The following is a 26,267-nucleotide window of genomic DNA, read 5'->3' on the forward strand; positions in this document are numbered from 1 at the left end:
ATGGTTAATTCTTCTCCAGTCCCCTGGAACCTCTAGTGTGCCTGCATCTTTGTGATTGAAGTGGAGTTGAATGGGCTGATGTGCCTACCTAAAATTGCAGCTTTGCAAAGTCTTCTGGGTGGTTCGGCTGTATTCACAGGCTTGTCTTGAATTACTAAAACAATCAGGGAGCATTCATTTCCTTAAATGGTTATATATCCTGGTAGATTTGAGTCCTAATGACTCTATCATTCTACTCAGCAAAATGTACTAAAACACCAATAGTCAATTAATAAATGCCTTAAAATCAGACAAGTGGCCATTTCATATAATAGTGATATTCACATTATTTAAAGAAATCACACACATAGAATAGCAGCAGATGTTTTTCATTCCTTCTATTGACAGATCAGCATACAGAAGCCTTAAACTGTACTTGGAGGAATTTAGGTCAGTGTGAGGAAATCAGTGTGCATTTAAAAACTCTTTGTGTATGTTTAAAATATGTTATAATGTTTTAAGAAACAGCCCTTCCTTTAGAATTGCTGTCGGAGAGCTTCTTCTGGGAGCTGCAGCTGTTTGAATGCATTGAATAGAGATGATTCAGCTGGAAGGAGGGCCATTCCAGGGGGAGGGAGTTCAGAGGAACACTGCCATGGATGAAAGAATTTTTAGAACCACATTCAGACTTTAGAATGATGGTATCCATAGTGGGGGACATCTTTTCCAAGGGTAAGACAATGGAAAAAGAGATTGTAACTACTACTTATTTGTTTTTTAATTTATGTTTTCTATTGTATTACTATTACATTGATACTATGTTATTATATTTTTTGTGGTTTACAATCTGCACAATACATCCATTTATTAGAACATGCATATTATATATATCATGTATAAAAGAGATATATCTAAAATGCTGATAATTTTTATTTATGATTTTACTGATGAGGGCTCAGCTTTGAAATAATTCATGGGTTCTACAGGTCTGTTAAGCCAGATCTGACATAGGAACAGAGAGGCCGGTGCCACCGCTTGATGGTGACAGTCTCTGAGACCAAGGCTGTAAATGTCTTACACAGGACCTTGGAAAGGATTTGAGAATCCAAGAGGCAGCCTTGAGTGTCTACAGCACTTGGTGGCCCTTGGCTTGGCAACTAGCACGTGGGGTGGATGTCAGCCTATGTCTTCCTCTCCTGAGTGCTCTTGAGCATGGCCTGCACATTTTCATGTGGTCTAAGGCAGACCAAGGATGTCAGGAAAGGAGCAGGTGAGAGATCATTGTACATTCTTGGCTTCTCTTCCCCAGGTAAATGCCAGAGCTTAAAAAAATTAAAACTAAATTTTCAGGTCTTATGATGTGGTTAGCTTATACACAAATTTGTACATCAGAGGAGAAACTAGAGAGAATATTTAAATGCCAAAAATGCATAAAGGCTTGTTTAGGGACATCTGTAGTTTAGAACTTGTGTCTGTCATTGTTAAAGGATATCCTTTAAATGATAAACTGATGAAATGATAAAGAAAGTTGAGTTCAGTAAAATTATCAAAGCTGAGACTGGTGGTGTGGCTTAAATGGCATAGTACCTTTTTGGCAAGTGTAAAGCCTTGAGTTCAAATTCCAGTCTCATCAAAAAAAAAGAAAAGAAAAAAATTGGGGGGCTGGTGGAGTGGCTTAAGTGGTAGAGCGCCTGTGTAGCAAGCATGAGGCCCTGAGTTTAAGCCCCAGTACTGCAAAAAACAAAAAAAGGTAAAACAAATTGAATCAAAGGCTGAATGAGTCTAGACTTTCATTCATGTGTACATTTGCTTTAAATAGATATTCTATATGTTTGTATAAATAAGGTATAATTATTAAAGCTGATGTTTTAATGATATGACCAATGAGCACATTAAATACCAATAGGCCTGAAGTTATAGTTTATGTACAAGTCATTATGTTTAAGTTTGCTTCCTCAACAATTTCCATCTGTGGCAACAAAAATCCACTCAGCTACTCTGCCTTGTCTAAACCTTGCCTCTTACAAAGAAAGGTCTGACCATTGCCTGGCTCCTGGGAGCAAACCTCTAAGCCCTTGGAATATTCTTTGAGATATGAGTGTGTGTGTGCTTACCTAGAGGTCTAGGCCCATGCCAAAAGGTCTGTATTAACAAAGAGATTTATGGTGGGCATGCAGCGTGAACTGACTTCACACCTTCGCTGGCAGGTGTGGAGACTGCAGTCAGTCAGCTTTGTGAGGAATCCACTCTGCCTATGCAATTCACCCCAAGTGAAGACTCTGGACACCAAGACTTCAAGGCTGGGTAAGCATTCCTGGTTAGCAATACTGTATGCATCTTGTCACTCACACATAGCAGATGGGAGAAATTAGTGGTGCAACCATGACTACACTGGAGAAGGCAACTTGAAACTTATACCTGGTTTTTCTTGCACTTTGCTCAATATGCTTTTTCTGTTGCTGATTTTTGTCTGTCTTTTTGTTATAATAATCATTACTGTGAGTATAACAGATTTTAAAACTTTTTTTTTTTGGAGAATACATGTTGCTATGTAGTCCAGGCTCATACTGAATGAACTCTTGATCCTCCTGCCTGGCTTTCAGAGTGCTAGAATTATAGGCATATGCCAGCAGAGCCAGCAAATAACTTTTTTGACCTCTGCACATTCTTGTAAGCAATCATTGAACCTGAGGGTGTTTTGAGGGGGCCCCTAAACAACTCTTCCGGTTCTAAGTGGAATCCCTAGATATTGTCTTGCACATTGCTTTTTTCCTCCATTTCTTTCCACATGATTCTTGGATTCTTGGTCCTAGGAGGAGTTGTTCCCCATTCTAATGGATCTTGGCGCTTGTTGTCAGTCATCTGGAAAATTCACCTGTCACATTGCCTTTTATTTTCAATTGACACCTGAAATTTATTTAAACAACAGTAAGTTGATCTCACAGGAACTGATCTCACAACTGTAGTAACAGGTTTCACAGAGTATGGATGAGATCAGTAGATGAGACCCACCCAGCACTCAGGTATCTCAGGTATCTCCTCCAGAAAGGCTAGTGGCATTAGTGCCTGCCTTAGCATAAGCTGTCAAGGGCTCACCAAGTTATCACTTCAAATCAAGCTCATTTCCTCCTTTGGCTGCCTAGCAAGGCACTAATCAGTATCAGTATCTTGAGAAGCTAAAGAATTTTCAGACCACTATGAAATGTTTCCTCTTCATCTGGATTTCGTCACAAATTATCACTGTCTCACATTATTCTAGCATTGGAAAAGACTAACGGCAAAGCATTCATTGTATTTCCTCTCCCAAGGATCATGATAAATGGTTCATGCAAAAACAATGTCAATGCATCTCAATAGGCTAGGTAGCTCCTTCCCAATAAGCATACTTTATATTCATGTTAGATTTGGTGTGTTGACATTTCTTCCCTTTAGATAAACTTCCATCTTTGTAGGATCTGGGAATAAGGTATAGCGCCAGAAGAAGGGCCTTTGCTCCTCTCAGTAGAGAGGACTCTGGCAACTACTAAGTGACATAATTTTTTTCCTTCCCAGAAACCACCTAAGTTCTTTATGCAACAAGACCATGGTCTTCCTAAACCCACTAGCTTTTCTAATAGATTCAGTTATGCTGGATTGACTGAGCTCACACAACTCAAGTGAACACACTGGAACACCATTAAAACTTTTTACTTAATTTAAAGATAAATTTCTGATATTCAGTTCAATACTCTTGTAGATCATTTTAGATCACAGATCAAAAGGAAGCACACAGTCTTTCTCTCAACCTGGTATGAAACAGTACAGCCCCGCTGTTTGTTTATAGCTGGCATTCATTGTGATAAGTCAGGGCATCTGGTCTACTTTGCTGGCCATATGTCACACTGGTTCATAATACTTAGAGTCTCAACCCCTGGGTAGAATGCAAATTTATCTCAAATTCTTGCAATTTATCTCAAAGGCTTATTTTCTGGAATTTTTGCAGTGTGTTGGAAAAGTGAAAATTTTCTGTTTTCAATGAAAAATGTGAATGTGGGTTTGTTCCTTCTCAATTTAGGCTGATAAACAAGTTTTTATATCATCTTCGATATATAAACATACTACTTTCCAACATACTACTTTTTTATTGCTTTCTCACATTCACCTTTCTTTTCTTCCTGAATGGTATTATTTGAGCATGTTGTCAGTAGCCAAAGGTTGTGCTTCAACTCTCCTTGAACTAAGGTGTGCACATAAGCTTTGATTTTGGCAAATTACATCTAACAGCAATGTTGGGAGTAAATTTAAGGAGTCCTGAAGAGAGATGCTGAGTCCTTTGTCACCCATTTCTTCTTTCATTCTGTTGCCTAGAATGCTGATGTGATGGTTGGAGCAATACTGAAATCAATTAGAATGATAAAGAAGACAAATTCTAAGAATGGCAAATTAGAGAGACAAAAGGAGCCTACATCCTGAATACTTCACACCAACATCTACACCAATGCTGAAGTACCTTCTTGCAGATTTTCTTTATATTTCTATTTTGTTTATGGTGCTATTATTATAAGATTTTCTCCTATGTTCAGCTGGACTTAATTTTACTTGAACAATGAAATTCCTTCCTAGTTCTGTGATTCTAATATAGTTTACTACATTCATTCCTGTGAACCTAATTATGAAAATGGAGCAAAGAACCAGGGAGACTTCTGATAATTTCTAGTCATAATATTATCTTACAAACCATTTACATATTTGTATAATACATAGAGAATCAAAACACAACTTGGCCAACTATTAGATGTACAGACTCATGTCTCTGAAGTGCCATTACCTCTGTATCCTAGAAAACCAGCTCATAGGATCCTGTGCTAATTAAATGAAATGATGTATATAAGGTACCCACCGATCAAAAATTCTCTATAAATACTGAATGCCCTTAGTAAGTCATTTTGTAGTAACCTATAAGTTTCTTCATCTTTGTATCGTTACTGCTTTTCACATTGCTTTGCACAGTGTACACATTTAATCAACGATATTTAATAAAATAAGATAAAAGCTCTCCAGAGACTTTTAGTCCATGTATTTCGATGTCTTCATTGCTTTTTATTCTTCAAACTATATAAAATATTATACTGATGTTCAGAAAGATTGAGGAACCACTTAAGCATCCATTTTACAACTATGGAGTCAGTTCGGAATTGGGTAGAAACTAGGCCTTTATTCCTGGTGTATAAAAAAATAGAGATTATTCAATGAAGAATATTCATTTAGAGATGAAAATGAACATTAGAGTTGTTTGTAATATAAGAACATCATGTCTTAAAGGCTTATATAATTTGTAGTGAACAAAATTATTTCTGTATAACATTCTTAATAACATTAATCTTAAAAACATACTGCAATGAGCATATTTTAATAAGTCAGGTAATTTTATTCTCCAAAAATGTATACTATTTTTATATGTTTGTGTTTTCTTCTCTCTCAGAAAGAGAATCAGAGCTGAGAAGAACAAGAGAGATGCTAGGACTTAGCCCTCTGTGCTGATATGGGATGTTGCCCAAATCAACCTGAAGACATGGATAAAAGAAGATTCCTATTTAATGATCTGCATGATGTAATGTAACTCACTCATGTACAAGCAGTTGATTAATTATGCTCTTTTTGTTTTTTTTCTCAGGAATGACTAGCAAAAAGATCTGGTACAATCAAAAAATATTTTGTGCTCTTTCTTCAATTGTTGTGGTTCAGAGCATATGCTAGAGTGGGGAGGATTTGAAAGAATAAAAGGTGGTAAAGAGGTAAAAGTGAAGTGGAAAACTTTCTTCTTCACCTTTGTAAACTCTCTCTGAGAAATACCAGATGTCTTTACCCAGTAGATTCATCTAAGCTAAAACTGCTTTAATGCATCCATCTTTAGCCCAAAAGAAAAGTAAACTTAAAAATAGTGACATGGTATTGGAGACTATGAGAATCTGTTATCACAAATGACAAATGTCTGTATATTCTCTTTCTCCTTTCCATCATCCACTAATATGGATTGTGAAGAAAGAAAGTCCAATCAATATCCTGTATATTTTAAAAATTATTAGACTATTTGGCAAGCATTGAGAAATAAATAGACCACAGAGAAAATTAGGAGAAAAAAACAAGCGTTCTCAAGGCTTAGCAATTTAGGAATTAAGAAAACAGGCTTCAGTTTTCAATATACATGTGACAGTTTTCACTGTAAGCACTTGATGTGAGTAGGGTCTAGTGAAATGCTACTGAGAGTCCCAGGGGCTTTTATAGATCCCATGCTGACATGTGTATCAAACTGGATTTGAATGAAATCTAGACATTATTTCTATTTTAAGTGAAATTAATTGAGCTTTCAACAGCTCTATGATATTTCAGACAGGTATTCGTCAGGACTTTATCAACAAATAGTGGTCTCACTGAGGATTTGAGGAGCAGGCTGTCACAGACAGAGAGGACAAGACCTGGGCGGCAGAGCCCAGGTGAAGCATTCACATGGAGATGACTGTCACTACTTGCACTGATCTGACAGGACCTGCCTCTTTCACTGTTGATGGTGGGTAGATCCTGCCATTTGTTTCCAAAGGCCTGAGTGAGAATACAAACACAGGTCCTGACAGCAGGTTTTGTGAGTAATTTGTTCACATGACAGATTTATTTTTTCTGTTCACACTTGTGCTATCAAAGGTCCTGGGAGAAATTCCTTCCTGACAAGTACTAGTGTCCTTTGTGTTAGGAAATGACGCTTCTGTTTGGAGTGACTGGGACTGTCTGTGCAAATATGTACTCTATCTAAATTACCTCATGGGTGAAGCAGTTATCCTTATAAAAATTTTCACTCTTCTTGACTCTCCTCCAACTACAATCCCAAGTGTTGAAATTCCAGAAGGTAGCTGTGAGACAATCAGCAGATTGTATGTAAAGCTGATTCCTTAAGATTCCCCTATTGCTTCAATGTTGTTTACTATGGAGACATGAATTGCTTAATTTCCATTTTGTTCTCTTCAAGTATTGGGTTATTTATTTTGAAAGTTTGAGTTAGGAATTTCAAAGCTTACTGCTTTCTCTCTTGAGCCTTTGTGTTCTAAGAAATGTACAGTACAGTAAGCAGTATGCAAAAAATAAACTCAACTGTCCTTTTTGTTTTCTTCTCTCAGTAGCAGGTTTCCCACTTGAGCCATAAAACCCAGTCTTTCTTGCTTTTTTAGTTTGTTTTTCAGATGAGGTCTCCTTCTTTGACCATACTGGCCTCAGACCATGATCCTTCTACCTCTGCCTCCTGAGTAGCTGGGATTACACCATGTACTTCTATGCCTGCCTTTTGTTTTTAATAATTGTCCAATATTTACATTTTTTGGTCAAATTCTTTCCATTAGAACTAAAGGAGCTTATTTTTGAAAGATTGTAAGCTAATGTTTGACATTTGTGTATTTTAAATGTTCAAGAAATATATTTTTCATCTCAAAGCACTTTAGATTTTGTTTAGTTATGTTTTCCTTGTCATTCAGGTAGCTTTGCATGTAAAGAATGATTCTGACTCAGCAGGATAATTACTAAAATTTTTCTCATAGAAACATGCTAGTCAAATCATTTATTTTAAAACCACTAATAGGATATACAAATGTATTTGTAAATGGTGTATTGGTAGACTATAATAACCATTTAATGTAGATTTCTAAACATTGCATGATTCAGAAGCATTAACGTTTACACTTCTCTACTATTTAAATTTATGAGTACTAGAAAATTTTTGGCACATGACATTTAAAATTTTAATGCTAGAGAATGAAAAATATTGAAATAATTCATCTATATATGAATATAATGTAATATACCTTAGGTAAGTTGTTGAATATAGAGCAGCATGGTGATAGGGAAAGAGTGTGTGGGGGGGAATTAGACTAATGCATGATATTTATAGCCCTGAAGTACCAAAGTGAAACTTCTTTGAACTATCAATATATACTGAAAACATGAAGCAGGAAGGTAAAATACGTCTTTTCCAGGGGTAGGCATCAGTGAGAGAGGGGTAGGCATAAGGAAAAGGTGAATAAGGGTGAATATGGTGGATGTATTTTGTATTCGTAGATGAAAATAGAATAATGAAACTTGTTGAAATTCTTTTAAGAATGGGTGGAGAGGGGATGAGGGAAAAGGATGGAGGGGGTAAATCTAAGGTATATAATAAGCACATATGTAAATATCACAATATATCCTCTTGTACAACTAATATATGGTAACAAAATAAGAAATGTATATACACTTTTAAAATTAATTGTAGGAAGGGTTTTCATTGTGATACTTCAAAAAATGTACTTTGATCAAATTCACCCCATCTATTATTCTTTCAGTTTCTAGTGGGTACGATTGTGCTATTTTCATACATTATATATAATGTACTTCAGTCATATTCATACCCCATCACTGTCTCCACTTTCCCTTCTGGTTCCCTCCAAAAACAGTCTCCCTTTTACAGTCATATCATATTAATATTATTTTATAGGTTAAAGTCCACATATGAGAGAAAATATGCAATATTTGTCTTTCTGACACATAACTTCTGAAAGTTGTTAGTAAAATTATAAACTATTAGGGCTTAATTATTGCTGTGTGTATGGTGTGTGTGAATGTGTGTACATGTGTATGTGAGTATGTGTAAGTGTGTCTACCTATTTGTGTGTATGTATGCTTCTTTCACTGTATCATAAGCTTCTGGATGTAAGAACTATGTCTTTTGTCCTTGAGTCTCCACCTTGTTTTGTTTCTATCATTAGGCACTGGCACCTTGCCTGCCACATTTGAGGTATTCAATAAACATTTGTTTAATTAGTAAGTGAATGAATAAATAAATGAACAAATTAATAAAGCAAAAATACAAGTATAACCATAGAAAAGGAGAAGCATTTACAAACATTAGTGGGAAAGAGCAAGTACTTTGTTTTGCTGGGAAAATTTATAAATATTTTCGTAAATATAATTTCTTAGAATCAGTGATATATTGTTATGCATTCTTTCCTATAGGTTAAGAACTGAAGTATTGTGTATTTTAAAGGGAATTGAAAGGTTTTAATAGAGGCTCATGCCCATGGTGTTAAGTAATTAGACTAGTATCATTTGTAAAACTTGAAGTCAATCATACCTTAAAAATCAGACATTCTGGTTAAAAACTTCTTATATAATCCCAATTTGGCATAGAGATCACATTCCCAATCATGATGCATTGATAAAAGTATTAGAACTACTTTGTGTGCAGTTACACACAAATCACTACACATCTACTGCTATTGTCTCCACCTCCAAAATATATTTTGGATTTGATTACTCTTGGCCATACCAGTTCATTTTTAGCCACCTTCAGTTCTGTTAAGTAATTTATCTTTCCAAATCCCCTCTTTTCCCTCTTTCTCCCTTTAGCAGTCACAGTCATCTTTTATGCTTAAAAGATGCTGGGGGCATGGCTCAAGTGGTAGAGTGCCTGCCTAATATGCACAAGGACAAGAGTTCAAACCCCGGTACTTCCATAAAACAAAAAGAAAAAAAATTAGATGCTTAAACCAGACGATGCCCATTTGATCCCTAGTTCAAAAACTCTTATGGCTTCATTTCAACTAGAATGCATTTCACTCTGTCCTACCCTTCCTTTCTTCCCCTCCACAATCTACATTATCCTGCCTTCTCTTTCTATGAACTCACCCCCTATACACCACACTTTCTCTATGCCACATCTACACTGACTCTGTTTGCTAAGCCTCTTCCTAGCAGAGTCTGCATTTGCTACTTTCTCTACTTGAAAGGCTCATTTTCTAAAGCCTCTATCTCAACATTTCAGTCTCAATGTCTCCATTTCTAACTACCCTGACTACATTGATCTCACATCTCTAATCACATTTTCCTATTGTTAGGAGTTAAATGACTGATGTATTCTTTGATTTCTTACTTGGCTACTATATATTAGAATGTAAGATTATTTAAGGGCTTGATTTTTTGGACTTGTGTGTGTGTGTGGGGGGGTGTGCATGTGCGTGTGCGTGTGTGTGTGTGTGTTCTGTAGATCTAAGTTTCAGGGCTTAAACTGAGCCTGGAGAATTTTGTGTGAGGGGAATATCACATTGACCTCTCAAGGTTTATGTTCTAAGGTTAACCACACATACCTGGCAGCTGACTCATCAACAGAGAAAGATGTGATCTTTTAAAGACTGGGACTGATTCCCACACTTGTCTCATGACTGTTTCACTAATTGATTAATTATTGGCCATGTAATCTTCAACAGTATGTCTGGAGATCTGAGACAAGACAGGGTCAAAGATCCAAACTCATTTAATTTCTTTGAAATTTCAAGGCTGAGAAATAGGCCCTTTTGTCAAGAAGTATTAGATAAGCTACATGACAGGAATCTGATTATTCATTTTCTCTCTCTCTCTCTCTCTCTCTCTCACCTGGTAGTAGAGGTGAAAACCCAGAATTTCTAGGCGCATATCTTAACTCAGATTTTAAAATAAGACATCATGGTGACTGACTGAAATTCTGCAAAGAGAACAGTGATAGCCCAAGGTTAGGGCAATGAACATTTTCTCGGATACAGTATTTGCCTGATGCTGGGAGTCTATTGGATCAGCTGCCCTGGCAGCATGGACCTTATTCTACCAAATGACTGTGTATTTGTATAAATGATGGTGTCCACAGAAAAGAACATAATGAAGAGTGACAAGAAAGGCAAGTAGTCTGATAATAATGGGGCAAGGGAAGAGATTTCCTTCATCCCTGCAACTGAAAAAAAATTGAGATGCTAAATAACAGCAATTATTAGAGAGAACTGTTAGGTATATACAAGCTCCTAGAGTTATGATGTGGTTATGTACTAAGTAAGTTTAAACGAATTTTAGGTCCAAAATTCGTTTAATCTACCTAACTTAACAACTATCATAGCCTAGCCTATCTACCAAAAGCCTAAATTTATAATAAAGAGTCAAATACCTCACATAATTTATTGAATATCCATATCCAAAAAAATCATGGTAACCCAGTTCACTATGGAAAACAATTGTTTTCTCTCATGATAATGGTGCTGATGGCTGTGGCTCACTGACACCACCCAGCCTTTTGAGAGGATCATGGTGCATATCACTAGCTTGGGAGAAGATCAAAATAAAAAATTCAAAGTATGATCTGACTAAGTATTAGTTTCAGACTATAATAAAGTTAAAAAAACCTAAATTGGGAATCATTCAGGTGTGCACTGCCCCATTTCTCCCTTCTCTCCTGGATTCATGAGTTCAATTTATGGGAAAATATTACCATATGCTGGTTGCTGGTGAGAAGTGCATATTTTATCTCTTTGGATAGAATTCCATCATTAAATGAATGTTGTTCCTTGACCTTACATGATAACTAGCTCCTTGGTGGGCCATTTCACCTCTTGTAAAGTGGTGACTGCTGAGTGATGACCTATGTGATAAAACATCATCTGTAGGCTTCAACCAGCATTTTGTTTCCTTTACACTGAGGTGAATATCCTAGTAAGAGGTAGTGAAAATAAAAAGTAAAAAGGAGTAGTGTTTCTATATCCTGCTTCCCCCAAAGTTTTATCACTAGTGCTCCAATATGGATTTTTTCAATGTCTTTGAACAGCTGGTTAGACAATTAGTCCTTCACATTGCTTTATAGGAAATATGTGATACAGTATTGATATTCAGATATTCTTGATAGCCTGCTCTCTAGGAGGATTGTCTTTTTTACTCAGTGACAGTTCTTTTTATTGTAATTATTAATGCATTTTAATTGTGCACATCAATGGGTCTCACTGTGATATTTCCATAGATGGATGAATCATATTTTCATTGTATCCTCCATCCCAACTTACCTTACATCTCTTCTCCTCTCCTTGGTATCCTTACATTTCCTTTGCACTCCCTCTACTACTTTCAGGTTGTCTTTTTTAAAATTCTAGTTTCCACATGTAAGAGAAAACATACTTATCTTTTCTTTTTCTCTGGTTTATTTCACTTAGCATGATGACATCTGGTTCCATGCATTTTCCTGTATGTTATATGATTTTGTTCTTCTTTGTGGCTGAATAATATTCCATTGTATGTATATCATTATATATATGTATATATGTATGTATCATTAGATATATATATCATTATATATCTATATATATACACATTTATGTATGTCATTTTTCAATGAGCATCATTCAATGTTGCTATGGGACTTGGAGTGTGGCTCAGTAGTAGAGAGCATGCCTATTAAGTGCTTGGTTTAATCTCCAATACTACAAAAAGAAAAAAAAAGTTTCTATGGAAAAGTCTGAAATCAGTCTTTTCTCCTTCATGTGAGTGACTTATATTTGTAACACCAATGACCACAGTATCCTTTTCTTTAATTTTGAAATATATTAACTTTGTATATCTTGGTATTAATCATTGTGGATCAAGTTTTCCTGGGTTATTTCAATATGAAGATTTGAAAAGTTTTTAGGAACATATACTTCTATTACACATGTGAATATTTATGCATTTCTCTTCTATTTATTTTAAGTTTTTAAAGAAATACTAATTATAAAATCAATGTCTTTAGTAGGTATCATTTTCCCAATAATTTTTATAAGCACATTATTATTATTCCTATGTATTTTGTTTATGTGTTTTTAAACCTCTTTCCTGTCCTTAATTGTATTTCTATTTGAGTTTATTCACCTCCTTGCTTTTGATGATGTAAAAGTTCTTTCTACATCATTGATTTTTGTGTGCATTCCAACTCATCTTTTACACCATCTTCAAACTTATTTTGGGCAGTTTCTTCCTGTATGAAGCCTCTGTCATTTTCCTCATTCATCCTAAGACTAGGCTTGGAGAGTCTCTTGTTTATTTCTTACTTACACTACTATCATGGCCCTGTATTAATACCTGTTTCCATACCTGAACTTCACAGTAGATTATTGCCTATTCAAGGGCAAAACCATCTTGATACAGGATGCTAACTATGGGAATATGGTTTTAAAAGAACAAATGCATCACTATAAAAAGCTATGCGTATATAGACAAAAGCTATGCATATATAGAGAAATCAAAGTCCTACACAGACTAACAGGTAACAATATATCCCAACTTTGCTCTTAGACATAACCCTAAAGGGAGGGTTTTAGATTTATTGAAATGTATAGCAAGATTTATGATAATGATAATTTGTTAAAATATGAAGTTATGATTAACAACTCATTAGAAGAATTTAATATTGAAAGAGAACTCATCTTTGACTGTAGTCTTCTTCTGTGTAATAACATCTATCCAAAGAAGTATAAGTCAATATGCAAGAGAAATAACTGAATACCCAATGTTTATTGTATTTCTGTTCACAAGATAAACTGTGGAATCAGTGTGTGTGTGGAATCACACACACACACACACACACACACACACACACACACACACACATATGAAGTATTACTCAGCCATGAAGAAAAATAAAATTATATCATTTGCAGGAAAATGGGTGGAACTAGACATTATCATATTGAGTGAGATAAGCCAAGTTCAAAAAGTCAAATATCTCATGTTCTCACTCATTTGTGGAACCTGAGCTTAAATGATGATGATGATGCTAACAATAATGGGAACATGAATATGAAAGAGGGATGGTCTCGGGGGGAATCAGGGGGAGGGGGAGGGGAAAGGATACTGAGGGGTGAAGAGGACTGAAGTGAGTTACATGTATATGCTTGAAGACAACATAATGAAACCCACCAAACACTGAAAAACAGGGGAGGAAGGAGGGGAAAATGGGAAGATAATGGAGGTGAACTTGATGAAGTGCAATGTGTGCATGTAAGGAACTATCACAATGAAATCCCCTCATATTACTAATATCAACTAATTTAAAAATATAACAAAACTTTTTAAAAAGAAGAGAAAATAGTCTTTGAAAAGTTGAGATGTGAGCAATTTTTATACAGCTTGTAAGTGAATAATTCATTGTTAAGTGCTATACATATCATGACCTTCTTCACATCATTTTCTACTCTGCCTCTCTGGGTATTGTTGTTTTGAAACTCTTTCCCTTATTTATTTATTTATTTATTTATTTATTTATTTATTTATTTTAGCCCTCAGTGACAGCAGGGCAAGTCATAGGGACAAGAACTTTCTCAATTCTTGCAATTGTTCCTTTTTTATAGGAAAAGAGAAAGTGGTTTCACCAGATCTATTAGCAATTGAAGTGGAGTAGCATTTGGATAAGCATGTTATCTAACAAGAGAAATGTCATTTGGATATTTGATATCTGAGAAAGACACTCGTACTTAGTAGACCACCTACCTAGAACATAGAACATACAGAATTTGCCTAAAAATACGTGAAACATATTTAATACTAAGGTAGTTCTATTTTAACTTTTTGTGGAACTTCTGTACTTTCTTACATAATGGCTGTACTCATTCACATTCTCACAAATGGTGTACAAAAGTTTCCATTTCTCCATATCTTTGCCAACACCTGGGTGTGTGTGTGCGTGTGCGCATGTTTGCTAAGAGCCATTCTAACAGATGTAAGATGATATTGTGGTTTTAATTTGTGTTATATTGATGTTGATAATGTTGAGTATTTTTTCATACACCTATTGAAATTTTATGCTTTATTTTGAGAAATGTCTATTTAGGTCCTTTACTCATTTTGAATCATGTTATTTGTTTTCTTGCTCTTAAGCTGTTTGGATTTCTTATACATCTTGGATAAAAACCCTGGTAGATCTATGGTTTGCTCTTTTCCAGATTTTTAGGTGATCTTTTCACTATGTTTATTGTTTCCTTTGCTTTGCAGAAGGCTTTTAGTTTATTCAATTCCGTTTGTCCATTTTTGGTTTTGTTGCATGTGCTTTTGCAGACATATTAAAACAAACAATGCCCAGACAGATGTCAAGAAGTCTTTCCCCTATATTTTCTTCTAGTATTTTTAGTTTCAGATCTTGTGTGTAAGTCTTTCATCCACTCTGAGTTGCTCTTTGTATGTGCTGAAAGTTAATTATACAGTTTTATTCTTTGGCATGCAGATATCTAGTTTTCCCAACACTAGTTATTGAAGATACTGTCTTTCCATTTTATGTTCTTGGCTCCTTAATCAAAGATCAGTTGTCTTTACCTGTGAGAATTTTTTTCGGGACTCTCTGTTCTCTTCTATTGGTCAGTGTGTCTGTTTGTATGCTAATACAGTGCTACTTTGGCTATTATATCTTGGTAGCATATTTCAGGATCGGAGAGTGCGATGATTGCACCTTTGTTCTTTTTGTGCAAGATTGCTTTTCAAGTCTTAGTGGTTCCATTCAAATTCTAGCATTGTTTTCCCTATTTCTATGAAAAACACCATTGGAATTTTGACAGATTTCATTAAATCCCTATATTGCTTTGGTTATCAAATCTGATTCTGGGTATTCAAAAGAAGTAAAATCAGTATGTCAAAGATACATCTACTCTCCCATGTCTACTGCAGCATTATACACAATAACTAAGGGTGGGATAAAGTTAAGTATCTACCAGGGGAGGAAAGGATAAAACAAATGACACAATGGAATACTATTCAGCCTTTAAAAGGAAGTCAGTCTTATAATTTGCCACTGTAAATGAACCTAAAAGCATTATTTCAAGTGAAATAAGTCACACAGAGAAACAGAAAGAATTCATGATCTCACTTAAATGTAGGATCTAAAACTCTGAACATTTAGAACCAGAGTGTAGGATGATGGTTACAGGTCTTAGGCACAGGAAGAAGCAATGAGAAATGTTAGTCACAAGGTACAAGGTATCAGTTAGACAGGAGGGATCTGCTCTGTTGATCTATTATATAACAAGATTGTAGTTAATAATAATACATTAGACCCTTAAAATTTTCTAAGAGAATACGTTTCAAATATTTGCACTTTCCCAAATGTGTTACCTAAATATATTAATTAGCTTGATTTAATGATTCATATGTACACATATATCAAACCATCATATCATATACCACGATTATATTTTAATTTGCCAATTAGAAATTTAAAATTCCTATTGGTTAAATAATTGTGCAACTTTTAAAAGCAGCATTTGACATTACTTCACAGTTAAACTTCCTTAAAGTTCAGAAGATACACTGTAAATGGAAACAGATTTAAAGGAACATTCTGCACTTAACATCTTTCTTTGTGCTTTCCTTATAAGTGATCTTATTTTGGCATCTTATCAGTTTGGCATCTTGCTTGTACTTCTTAAAGATTAAAAAATAAAGATTACAATAAACGTAATCTTTGCATATGAAAGATCTCATCTTCTGGTAATGTATGGATTTACTTTCTTGTTTAGAGATGAAGTTGGCCCTGGTGTTTCTAATTGTTTTGCAACCTTATATCTCTTCTCTACAGCAAAGTTATTAGTTTGATAAAATTTCCTACAGTGAAAAAGTATTATTATTGCTGTGTTGGTAAGAAAATCAGTTTTGTAGAAACCATTAATAAATAAAAAGTGATTGTTATGTAAATATTTTGTGGCATACCATACCACTTGCCTGTCTGTTTTTTGAAACCAACTAATTATAAGCAAGGTTTGACTTCATCTTAAAATCCTCAGTTCTTAGAGTAACTTTTATAAGTTAAATCTTATGACAACTGTGCACTAATGTACATCCGCATTATGCTAAGAAAGCATTATTAACTTCCATTTATAAAAATTTTATTCATAAATGTTGGTTAACGCAAATGGCCATAGTAGTGTATTTATGTTGGCTCTCTAGCAGCTGGAACCAGAATCTGATATATTATAATCTATGACCAACAGGTGGCAGCAGTTCCCAGAAAGTTCTCACTGGAGAGCTTGTAAACTCACAATGGTTGTAACTATTAGGCTTTATTCTTCAGGAGGGTTGTATAAAACACAATGTATTTAAACTGATTGATGGATGCCTCAATTGATTGCTTGAGAAACAAAATTACTTTACTCATTTGTGTTTAGAATTATATTTATAATGTACATTTATTTATTTTTCTGCTCTGAAGTACACATACTGCAATAACCGATTTTCTTTTTGTTGAAGGAGGTTGGGAAGTAATGATGCATTGAATGCATTAAAACTCTTCTAACTTTTCATCCCTGCTGATGTTTTAAAGAAATTACTTTAGTTGTTTCTTACAGATTTCCATTTGGCTATCACACAGGACTGGATTTTTATTGTTATTTAGAAACAAGACACACCACAGCTATGGCAATTGGTAAAATTCAGGATAAGATCTATTGACAATGCCATGTCTGATAGTCCTATAGTGTGCTCTCCCTTAAAAAACAGTGTTTTTTTGTTCTGTGCTTTCATGTGACCTTGAAAATGTATGACTATATATTAATTGATTAGCTTATTTTGTTCTAATACATCTTTTATCTAAGAACATATTAACACAATTAAAACAAATCAACAGATTAAAGCAAAAAGCTATAGAACAAATCAGGGTCATTTGAGGATGTACTTTAGCTTATTAATTATCTGACAGCATCACCCTTCCTATTTTCATCCAATGTCACAATGCCATTGTTGAGAATAGTCCTTTGTCCTTCCATGCTGTTGAGGAAAAGGAATACTTGCACATCATTAGCAGTTAGTGGAAATGTAAATTAGTAGAGAAATTGTGGAAAACAGAATGGAGGTCCCTCAAACTATTTAAAATGGAATTACTATATGATCCAGCACTCCTACTCCTGTGTATATCCAAAGGAAATGAGATCCACATTTATCCACAATAACCAAGAAGTGGAAACAGCCTAAGTGTCCATCAGTCAGTGAATGGATAAAGACAATAGGGAATGAAACCCTGACATTTCCAACATTATTGATGGACCTGAAGATCATCATATTAAGTGAAATAAGCCAGGCACAGAAAAAAAGGATCTCACGATCTCACTCCTATATAAATTCTAAAACATCTGATCTTATAGAAGTTGAAAGTGGAATTGTAGTTTCCAGAGGGTGGGGATAGCAGGGAGAGAGGGATGAGGAAAGAGTGATCAGTGGTTGTAGATAGAAAGGAGTAAGGAATTCTGGTGTGCTCTTCATTGTATAGTAGAGTGACTATGGGTGATGATGCACTGTCCATATCAAAAAGCTAGAAGAAAGGAGTTTGAAGGTTTTTATCATAAAATTGTCTGTTTTTTATGTAGTACTGGGAATTGAATCCAAGGCTTTGCACATGCTGGGCAAGAGCTCTACCACTGAGCTCCATCCCCAGGCCAGTTTTCATCCTAAATAAATGATAAATACTTGAGGCTCTATATATGTTTACATTGGTTTACATTATACAATGCATACATGTATCAAAATAACATGATACCCATAAATAAGTATAATTTTATGTTTTTATGTGTCAGTTCTAAATAAAATAAAATAAAAAAGAATAGTTTTTTGATAATTTGCTCAATGCAAATTAAGCAATATCTAGCAACATTTTTGATTACTACAATTCAAGGGGGAGAGTTTTACTGGCATTTAATAGATAGACGTGATATATGTAGACACTACACAAAGGCCAATATTTGACTCAAAGTATCAACAATGAAAAGACTGAAGAACTCAGGTCTACACTAGATAGTCAGCTAGGGAAATCAATTATCTCTATATCTTAGGAATGCATACACAGAAAGTCTAACAAATTTGAAACCATGTCCATAAGCTCAAAGGAGAAATTATAACTATATTTGTCTTTTTAAAGACAAAATTTTATCTATCCTTTGATGCATCAAAAAACTCAGTGTAAAAACTTCCTTTCTTTAGAATTATGGATGTGTAGGTCTAGTTCAGAAGCCTCAAGGGGCACATTTATAACCTTCTATAAGAAATCCCTTCAGAGATTCCCATTAATTACCCAGCAAAACTGAGAGACTTCATGTATCAAACCTGCGTTTCCTAAACAAATTTTGTGTTAATGGTTAATATAACCATTGAAATTTTACCATGTATGGTTGCCTTTGAACTTTTGATGTTTACTTCAAGGACTAAATGTCAGCTAACATTCCTCCCCTACTCATCTTCTTCCAATACTTAAACAAAAACTGTAGATTATGGGGTTACTTTTTGTTAATTTTTTTGTTTGCTTTGATGTAAGACCTGAAACTTTGAAACTACTGTGGAAAAACACATGAAGGTACAAGCATAGGTAAGGATTTTCTGAATGGGACCTTAACTGCTCAGGAAATAAGAATAAGAATTGACAAGTGGGATTGTTTCATAGGGTTGCTTTTGTTCTTCAGTCTAACTTGTCCTTAAATAATGTGTGTGTATGTATGTGTGTGTGTGTGTGTGTGTGTGTGTGTGTGTTCCAAATAGTGACATCCCAAACAGTAAAGTCTTTCCATGTTCTACAAAACTATAGTAAAACGTGTTTTGTGATATTTATGACAACATAGATACTTAAGAGAGTATTTAGAAATATTATCTATGTTCAATACAAAAAAGATAGGTTTAATAAGTAAAAAATTACAACCACTTAAAAATGATTACTGTTAGGTATCTAAAATAGTATTTTCAAAATAAAAATTATATAAAGGCCTTAAAAATATGGGTATGAAGATGGTATAAGCCGTTGAATAATAGAGGATCTGGGTTATAGAGAAAGAGTAAATAACAGAGTGGGTTAATCTGATTAAAGTATGATATGTACATTTTGAAATACCAAAGTGAAACCCCAATCAATGTGTACTTTAAAAAATGAAAGACAGGAAGGTAAAAGTTGTCCTGTATAGAGGGAGAGGGGAGGATAAGTGGAGAGGGTAAAGGAAGGCAAATATGCTCGATGTACTTTGTATATGTGTATGAATATTTAACAATGAAACTTGTTGAACTTGTTCTAAGAAGGGCAGTGAAAGGGTGATAATGGAGACAGGGAATTTAATTAAGATATATTATAAGTACCTATGTAAATGTCACAATGAAACCCCATGTACAACTAATATATATGAATAAAAATCTGATGACTTAAAATTTTATATTGTTGCATAAAAATGTAAATAATAGTTTCTGCCTGATAGCAAGGGGGTAGGGGGAGAGAGGGAGGGGGCAGAGGAGGTAAGGGAGGGGGAAGGGGGGAGAAATGACCCAAATATTGTATGCACATATGAATAAAAGAAAAAATAAATTAAAATAAATAAATATTTGAATTTTGCACTATTACTTTGATTCCTAAGAAGTTTCAATGTGACACCTAATAAATACCTTCCTGAAACAATTGAATCTTCTTTGTAAAGAGAAAATAAAAAATAACAAAACAAGATGTAGAGAGGTTATGCCAATACAATAAAGAAGTTTAGTGTAAAGATCCCAAGCTCAATACATCTGGAGGAATTGCCCTGCCATTCATCTCCTTAGATTTCCAGCAAGTACACAAGCAGAAACTCAACTTCTTTATGATGTAAAGGCTGACTTCCTCTGTTTTGTAATGAAAAGAAATGTGTCTTTGACATTACAGATCAAAGTTTGCTCTTTGGTTAAACTGATAAGCATTTTTCAATTTTCTGTACAAGGCTTACTTGCTTCATGAGAGCTATGTTATATAAAGAACAAAAATGAGATTGGAATACAACTTTGGCCAAGACATTTTCACATATTTCAGGGTACTACAAAAAAGAAGGAAAAAAAAGAAAAATTGGGCTATTCATATGATGCTTTTACATTTAAATGCAGTGCACTATAATGAGAGTGTGTGACATAAGTTGTTAATGGCAACTATTTGAATTCTTTAAGGAATGCTTTTGGTAGTATGCAAAACAATTCAAAGAGGAGGATAAGATGAATCCAGTGAGGAAGAGGATGCTTTTTTTCCACATGCTTATGTTTTCTCTGTAATTGCAAATAGTTTTTATCCTGTTTTAAGTTTTATATAAAGAAATTTTCATAAAGAAGAATATTGAATATTTATATGAGGCCATGATTATCCTGTCAGGTTGAATAAGACACAACTTAATATGTCCAATGTGTTTTTACCATTGTTACTAAAAGGCCTGTATTCAGTTGGCTATAGTAGATTTTATGGTTGTTTATTAGTGACTGTTTATTGAGCACATGTTGTGTAAGAAGTATTCTTCTGGGAGCTGAGAATGAAGATTTCAATGCAGTGGGAAATGTCCCACCATTCATTTCTTATGAAGCAATCAGAATGCTAGAACTCATTGTCATGAGCTCTTTCATTTTCCTTTATCTGGACCTGTTACAATAACTGAAAGCCTGAGTAAACACTTGTGTTAATTAGAAATATTAAAATAGAATATTATTTTTAGAATCTGGTTTGAACTCTAATAATATTTCAACATGTTATAAATACTTATTGCCTGGCAATAAAGTATTTTTAAATCTTTTTATCTAATATTTAATATTCCTATTTTGGCATTATATTATTCTTCTCATGAGTGAACATGATGATGATTTTTTATAAAGTTATTTTAATATTATTATAATTCTCTAAGTACTTCCTTTCTTCTTCCAAACATAATTATGAGCACTAGTCTGCTTAGTGACTGGGCATAAAAATTCAGAAACACTTTTGTAGAACCCTGGCATCCAGAATTCTAAGGATGAGAGAAAAGCCTGGATATTGCTAAAGTACTATTTCATAAATGGGATTTCTCAAGTGTTTTCCATTTCCTTTTGTGTTGCATGGATTTGTCAATAACCCTAGACAAATGCAAGCTTAGATACTTGAGTTGAATCTCTATGTTGTCATTCTGAGCATTAAGCAACTGTTGACTTCAGAATTTGGTTGGTACTTAAATAAATTGAACATAACTCAGATTAGAGCAAGAGGGAGAGTTCAGTGTATCAATGAGTTCTCTTCATATCCCATTGTTTCACTTTGACTAAAAGCTGCAAAATAGAGAATAATCTCCTATACAAACATTATAAGAAAAATTACCCCAAGTAACCTAATCAAAAGTGAGGAGGTTTGCTTTTCTTTAGAACCCAATACCAAGGAGGAAAGAGAAGCAAAGGATAACTGTTCTTTGCTTTTAGAAATATCAGCCTCACATTATATGTAAAAAACAAGACAAACCATGAGTAGAATATTTCAGTAAAACATAACTATTTTCTCACATATATCCTTCACATTGAACATGGCTCCAATAAAATATACAATTGCACTTGTTAAGATGAAACCTAAATCCCAAACTCTGGTTTTCTAGGATTTACCACTCTTGAGGATCAATCGTTGAATATGAATGCTACTATTAGGATAACTTCCCACTAGGGGTTAGGCTGAGGGCTTGGACCCACCACTAGCCAATTACTTATAAATACTTGGGTGCCTTCCTGATTAAAAGCAAAACAAAATTCTACAAGGTACAAAATAGAGGTTTTTGTGTTGTTAAAATTTGACAAGTGAGAGAGAGAGAGGAAATTCAGGACCTAGGATTTTAAGTGTATCTCCCTGACCCCATGAAAGCAATCCCCTCAATTTCATTGTGGTGTAGCCACCCCGCCCCATGCAAAAGTGCCCTCTTTCAGGACACTCTTGATGTTTATGGTAAATTTAGATCTCTATGAAATGTCTTCACCAGAGGATGAGGTGGTGTGGCGATCACACCATCTATACTAGGATGAACTCAGACCCCACAGCTCCTCAGGTGCAGGGTTTAACATCTTCATATTGATTAACAAAGTAGATTTGTGGTCAAAAGTGTTTATAAAACAGAAACAAGAGTATTCAGTGTACAAGTAAGCACTCATAAGATGCTAACGTGACCACTTTATCAGCCTTCTGAGAAAAGTACAAAAGGAAGACTTCACAAATATGTTTTTCAATTTTCAGAAAACCTTTCTCATGCCCTCTTTCATTGTAAATTATCTACACTTGAAGAAGAAAGAGAACAACTGTGATTCTTAATGAACATACTAAACTATAAGGAGTCTGATTCTAACGCTTGATAACAAAGACTCCAGCCTCTCATATAATTTTTTTTCTAAATTTCAAAGTTGCCTTTGGGGTTTTGGCATAGGATTTAAAAAGTGAAACTATAAACCAGAAGAAGCAGTAGCTCTTACCTATAATCCCAGCCACTCAGGAAGTGGAGATTGGGAGGTTTGCAGATTGAGGCCAGCCAGATAAAAAAAATTAGTGAGGCCCCATGTCAATAAATAAGCCAAGTGTGGTGATATACATCTATCGTTCAAGCCATGTGAGAGGCATAGATAAGACCAAGGGCTCAGGTCAGTTCTGGGCAAAAGCATAAGACCCCACCTGAAAAACAGCTAAAGCAAAAAAAGGGTTGGAGGCATGGTTCCAGTGATAAAACTGCCTGCTTACCAAGCTTGAGGTTTTGAGTTCAAACCCCAGTACTACCACCACCAAAAAAAGAAGATGAATATTATCATAGAGATCATCTGTGAGAAAAGAATAAATGTACACTTATTTTTTAAATGATAATATAATATGTAGTTATGGAATAAAGCAATTGAAAAAGACTTATGAAATTAGCATTTAATATATCAGTATTTGCAAAATTCAAGTAAGATGAGAAACTATACCTTCAAGTTTTGTTCTCAAAAGAAATAGATTAGCTGAAATAAGCCAATGAAAATTTATTTCCTTTTCTTTTTGCAGGAATGGGGTTTGAATTCAGGGCTTCACTCTTGCTAGGCAGGTGCTCTTCCTCTTGAGTCAAGTTTCCAGTTCTTATTACCCTTTTATTTCTATTATTTGGTAGCTGTATGTATCAATTTAAATAGTTGTCATAAACAAGGTAACAACATGCTGTTTTTAGAGAAATTATTATCAAGAAATTGGATAATATAGACTGTGAAATTCTACTTTTCAGCAAAAACATAAGTAACACATTTTACAGGTACTAAAATTCCCAACATTATTTAAATAAAGAAAAAAATCAAACTTTCTTACAATTTAGTGAATACAAAGAGGAACAAAAAGGCGTCAGCAATGCAGTAACATACATAGGGTTAAACTGTTCTTTTTCAAAGAAATGTAGAACTAAAATATTCCTAAAGGTCACATGCCACCTCTTCAGCCCATTTAAGGCTTCTGAAATGCCACTCTGAAGTAAAATAACTACCTCTCCAGAAGAGTCATTCCATTAGAGAGGCAACTAACATCAGTACAGAGATAAATGGGAGAACAGAAAATTGATTTTACACTTGTGCTGTAAGTGTGGTCAAATGTTACAGGCCAGCACATCAAATAGGACTCCCAAGAATCAGTGTGCCTGAAAAATAACAACATAGGAAGATGTGGTTAAATACAGCTTAATAATGTGGTCTGATTGCTGTGTATAGTGAAATATTTATTTACTCATTCTATTTGTAACATAATGCATTCATACATCTCTTTTCTTTTGTTAATAAATTTGTTGGGCTCATGTTCCTGCTATTGATTCTTTGTTTCCTAACTTGTTGGTATCACATGCATCTAGAGGCATGCTGAAAGGTAGCAGTGATGATTTGTATTTTATTTGATTTAAAACATATAGATTGTAGTTAATAAAGATATCTCAGTTAAATTGTATTTTATATGATTCCAAGTCCACATGCAAATGTTTCCCAGATGAAAAAAAATTAAGTACAATTGGTTGAAACTATTGAGGTTCATTGAACCCTCTGGAAGCACAAAATGAATGCTTGCCTTTCAACTTTTTGTGGTTTCTTTGCCATCTCCATGCTGCCTAGGTTGCTGTAATGTTCAGTTGGGACCAACCATTTCTTTTCAGGTATTTTAGCCCTCACTGTGGTTGAATAGACCGGGATATGATGAATGCCGTTCTGTGTACTCTCTTCTTACTGCACTAAGGAGTCTCGAGGGGTAAGAAGAAAGCTGGGCAATGACATTTTTAAAAGCCCTGGTGTGCTCTTGGCAGCTTAACAAGAAAGTCATAGCTAATATTTTTTTCCTCTTATAGATATTTAGTGCTGCTCAGGACCAAGATAGCCTCTCTCCACATATTGCTGAGCAATTCAGTGTAGACTGAAGGGTGAATGACATTCCAACAGAGTAAGGGAAGCCTGGAAAATGTAGTTCTTTCTTAATGATAGTTCTATAGAGCAGCCATTGAAATCCACTCCATCTCTTCATCCTGCTTTCCTTTACAGATTGTCCCTTCTGTGTCTGCAGATTTTATAAACTCACTGTACTCTCCACTACCCCAGTTTAATTCCCTCTGTTCTCCCTTGGGAGAGAAGAGAAATTTTGAACTATGCATACTGTACATTCATTATTCCAGCATATGGGCTGCTCTATGGGATTCAACTCTGTGGTAGGGAAAAAATCACTTAGCCTAACTTCAAATGTAATTTTGAGAGAGATGTAGATAGAGTCCTATTCTGAGAATTCACTTGTAAGAAAACCCACTTAAAATGCATTACTTTCCCTGCTTGCTTCATGAAATCAAGATTGAGTCTAAGACTTTAAAACAGCTTTGTTTATTGGTTAGGGAGCACAATGATACAAAGAATTAACACAAAAGCAGAGTACCTTTGAATGTAGATGCTTTTGATAGTGGTGGTAGAATTCAGTAAATTCTTAAAGGCTTACCTTTGTTTAATTTTTGGGCTCCTTGCTCAGAGCAGGCACCCAAGGAATCAATGGTTCTCACATTAAGTAAAGATGGCTGATTGCTAACTAAGTCTACACTGTTTCTTTGAATTTCCCTGTGAGAGTGTTAGCCACATTCTCCCCTTTCCCCTTTGTAGCTTTGGCCTTCTCACCTTCTTGATATATAGTTTTGAACTTAGATCAATTTAATATTTGATGTTCATTTTTTTTGAAAAAGAAAATCCTTCCAAAATTTCAAGTATCTCCTCATGACTGTCAGAGACAGGCCCTAAATTGGCCCCCCTTCCCCATCCCTGTGTCCCGACTGCTGCTAGCTATATTAGTACTTTTACAGTGTTAGAATTGCTAATATCTATAGAATTTTTGAAATTAAAATATTCTTTTATACATTGCTTATGGGTTCATTCTGATGATTAAAAATAATAGTGTTTAATATATGTAAATACTGTTCATTGAAGAACTAATTATTGTAACTGTCAGAGGAAGGAATGTGATAAGTCCTGTCACCTCTGTCACTTGACAGATACTGCTTCAGTCTGTGCAGTCAAATAGATTCTCACTTCTTAGCTCCCATCCTTAGCTAAAAATTAAGCTGTTTTCTGAGGTTGCATTTGTAGGTCATGACTTTCATTTATGCATTTCTTCTCTTCTAGAGTTTCAAGTTCCCTTTTCTAAATACACAAATCACTCCTGCTTTATTATCTATTAAATATAATTTGTTTTATTCATAAAGATGTTTTAC

Source organism: Castor canadensis, chromosome 2, assembly GCF_047511655.1.
Source record: "Castor canadensis chromosome 2, mCasCan1.hap1v2, whole genome shotgun sequence".
NCBI lineage: Eukaryota > Metazoa > Chordata > Mammalia > Rodentia > Castoridae > Castor > Castor canadensis.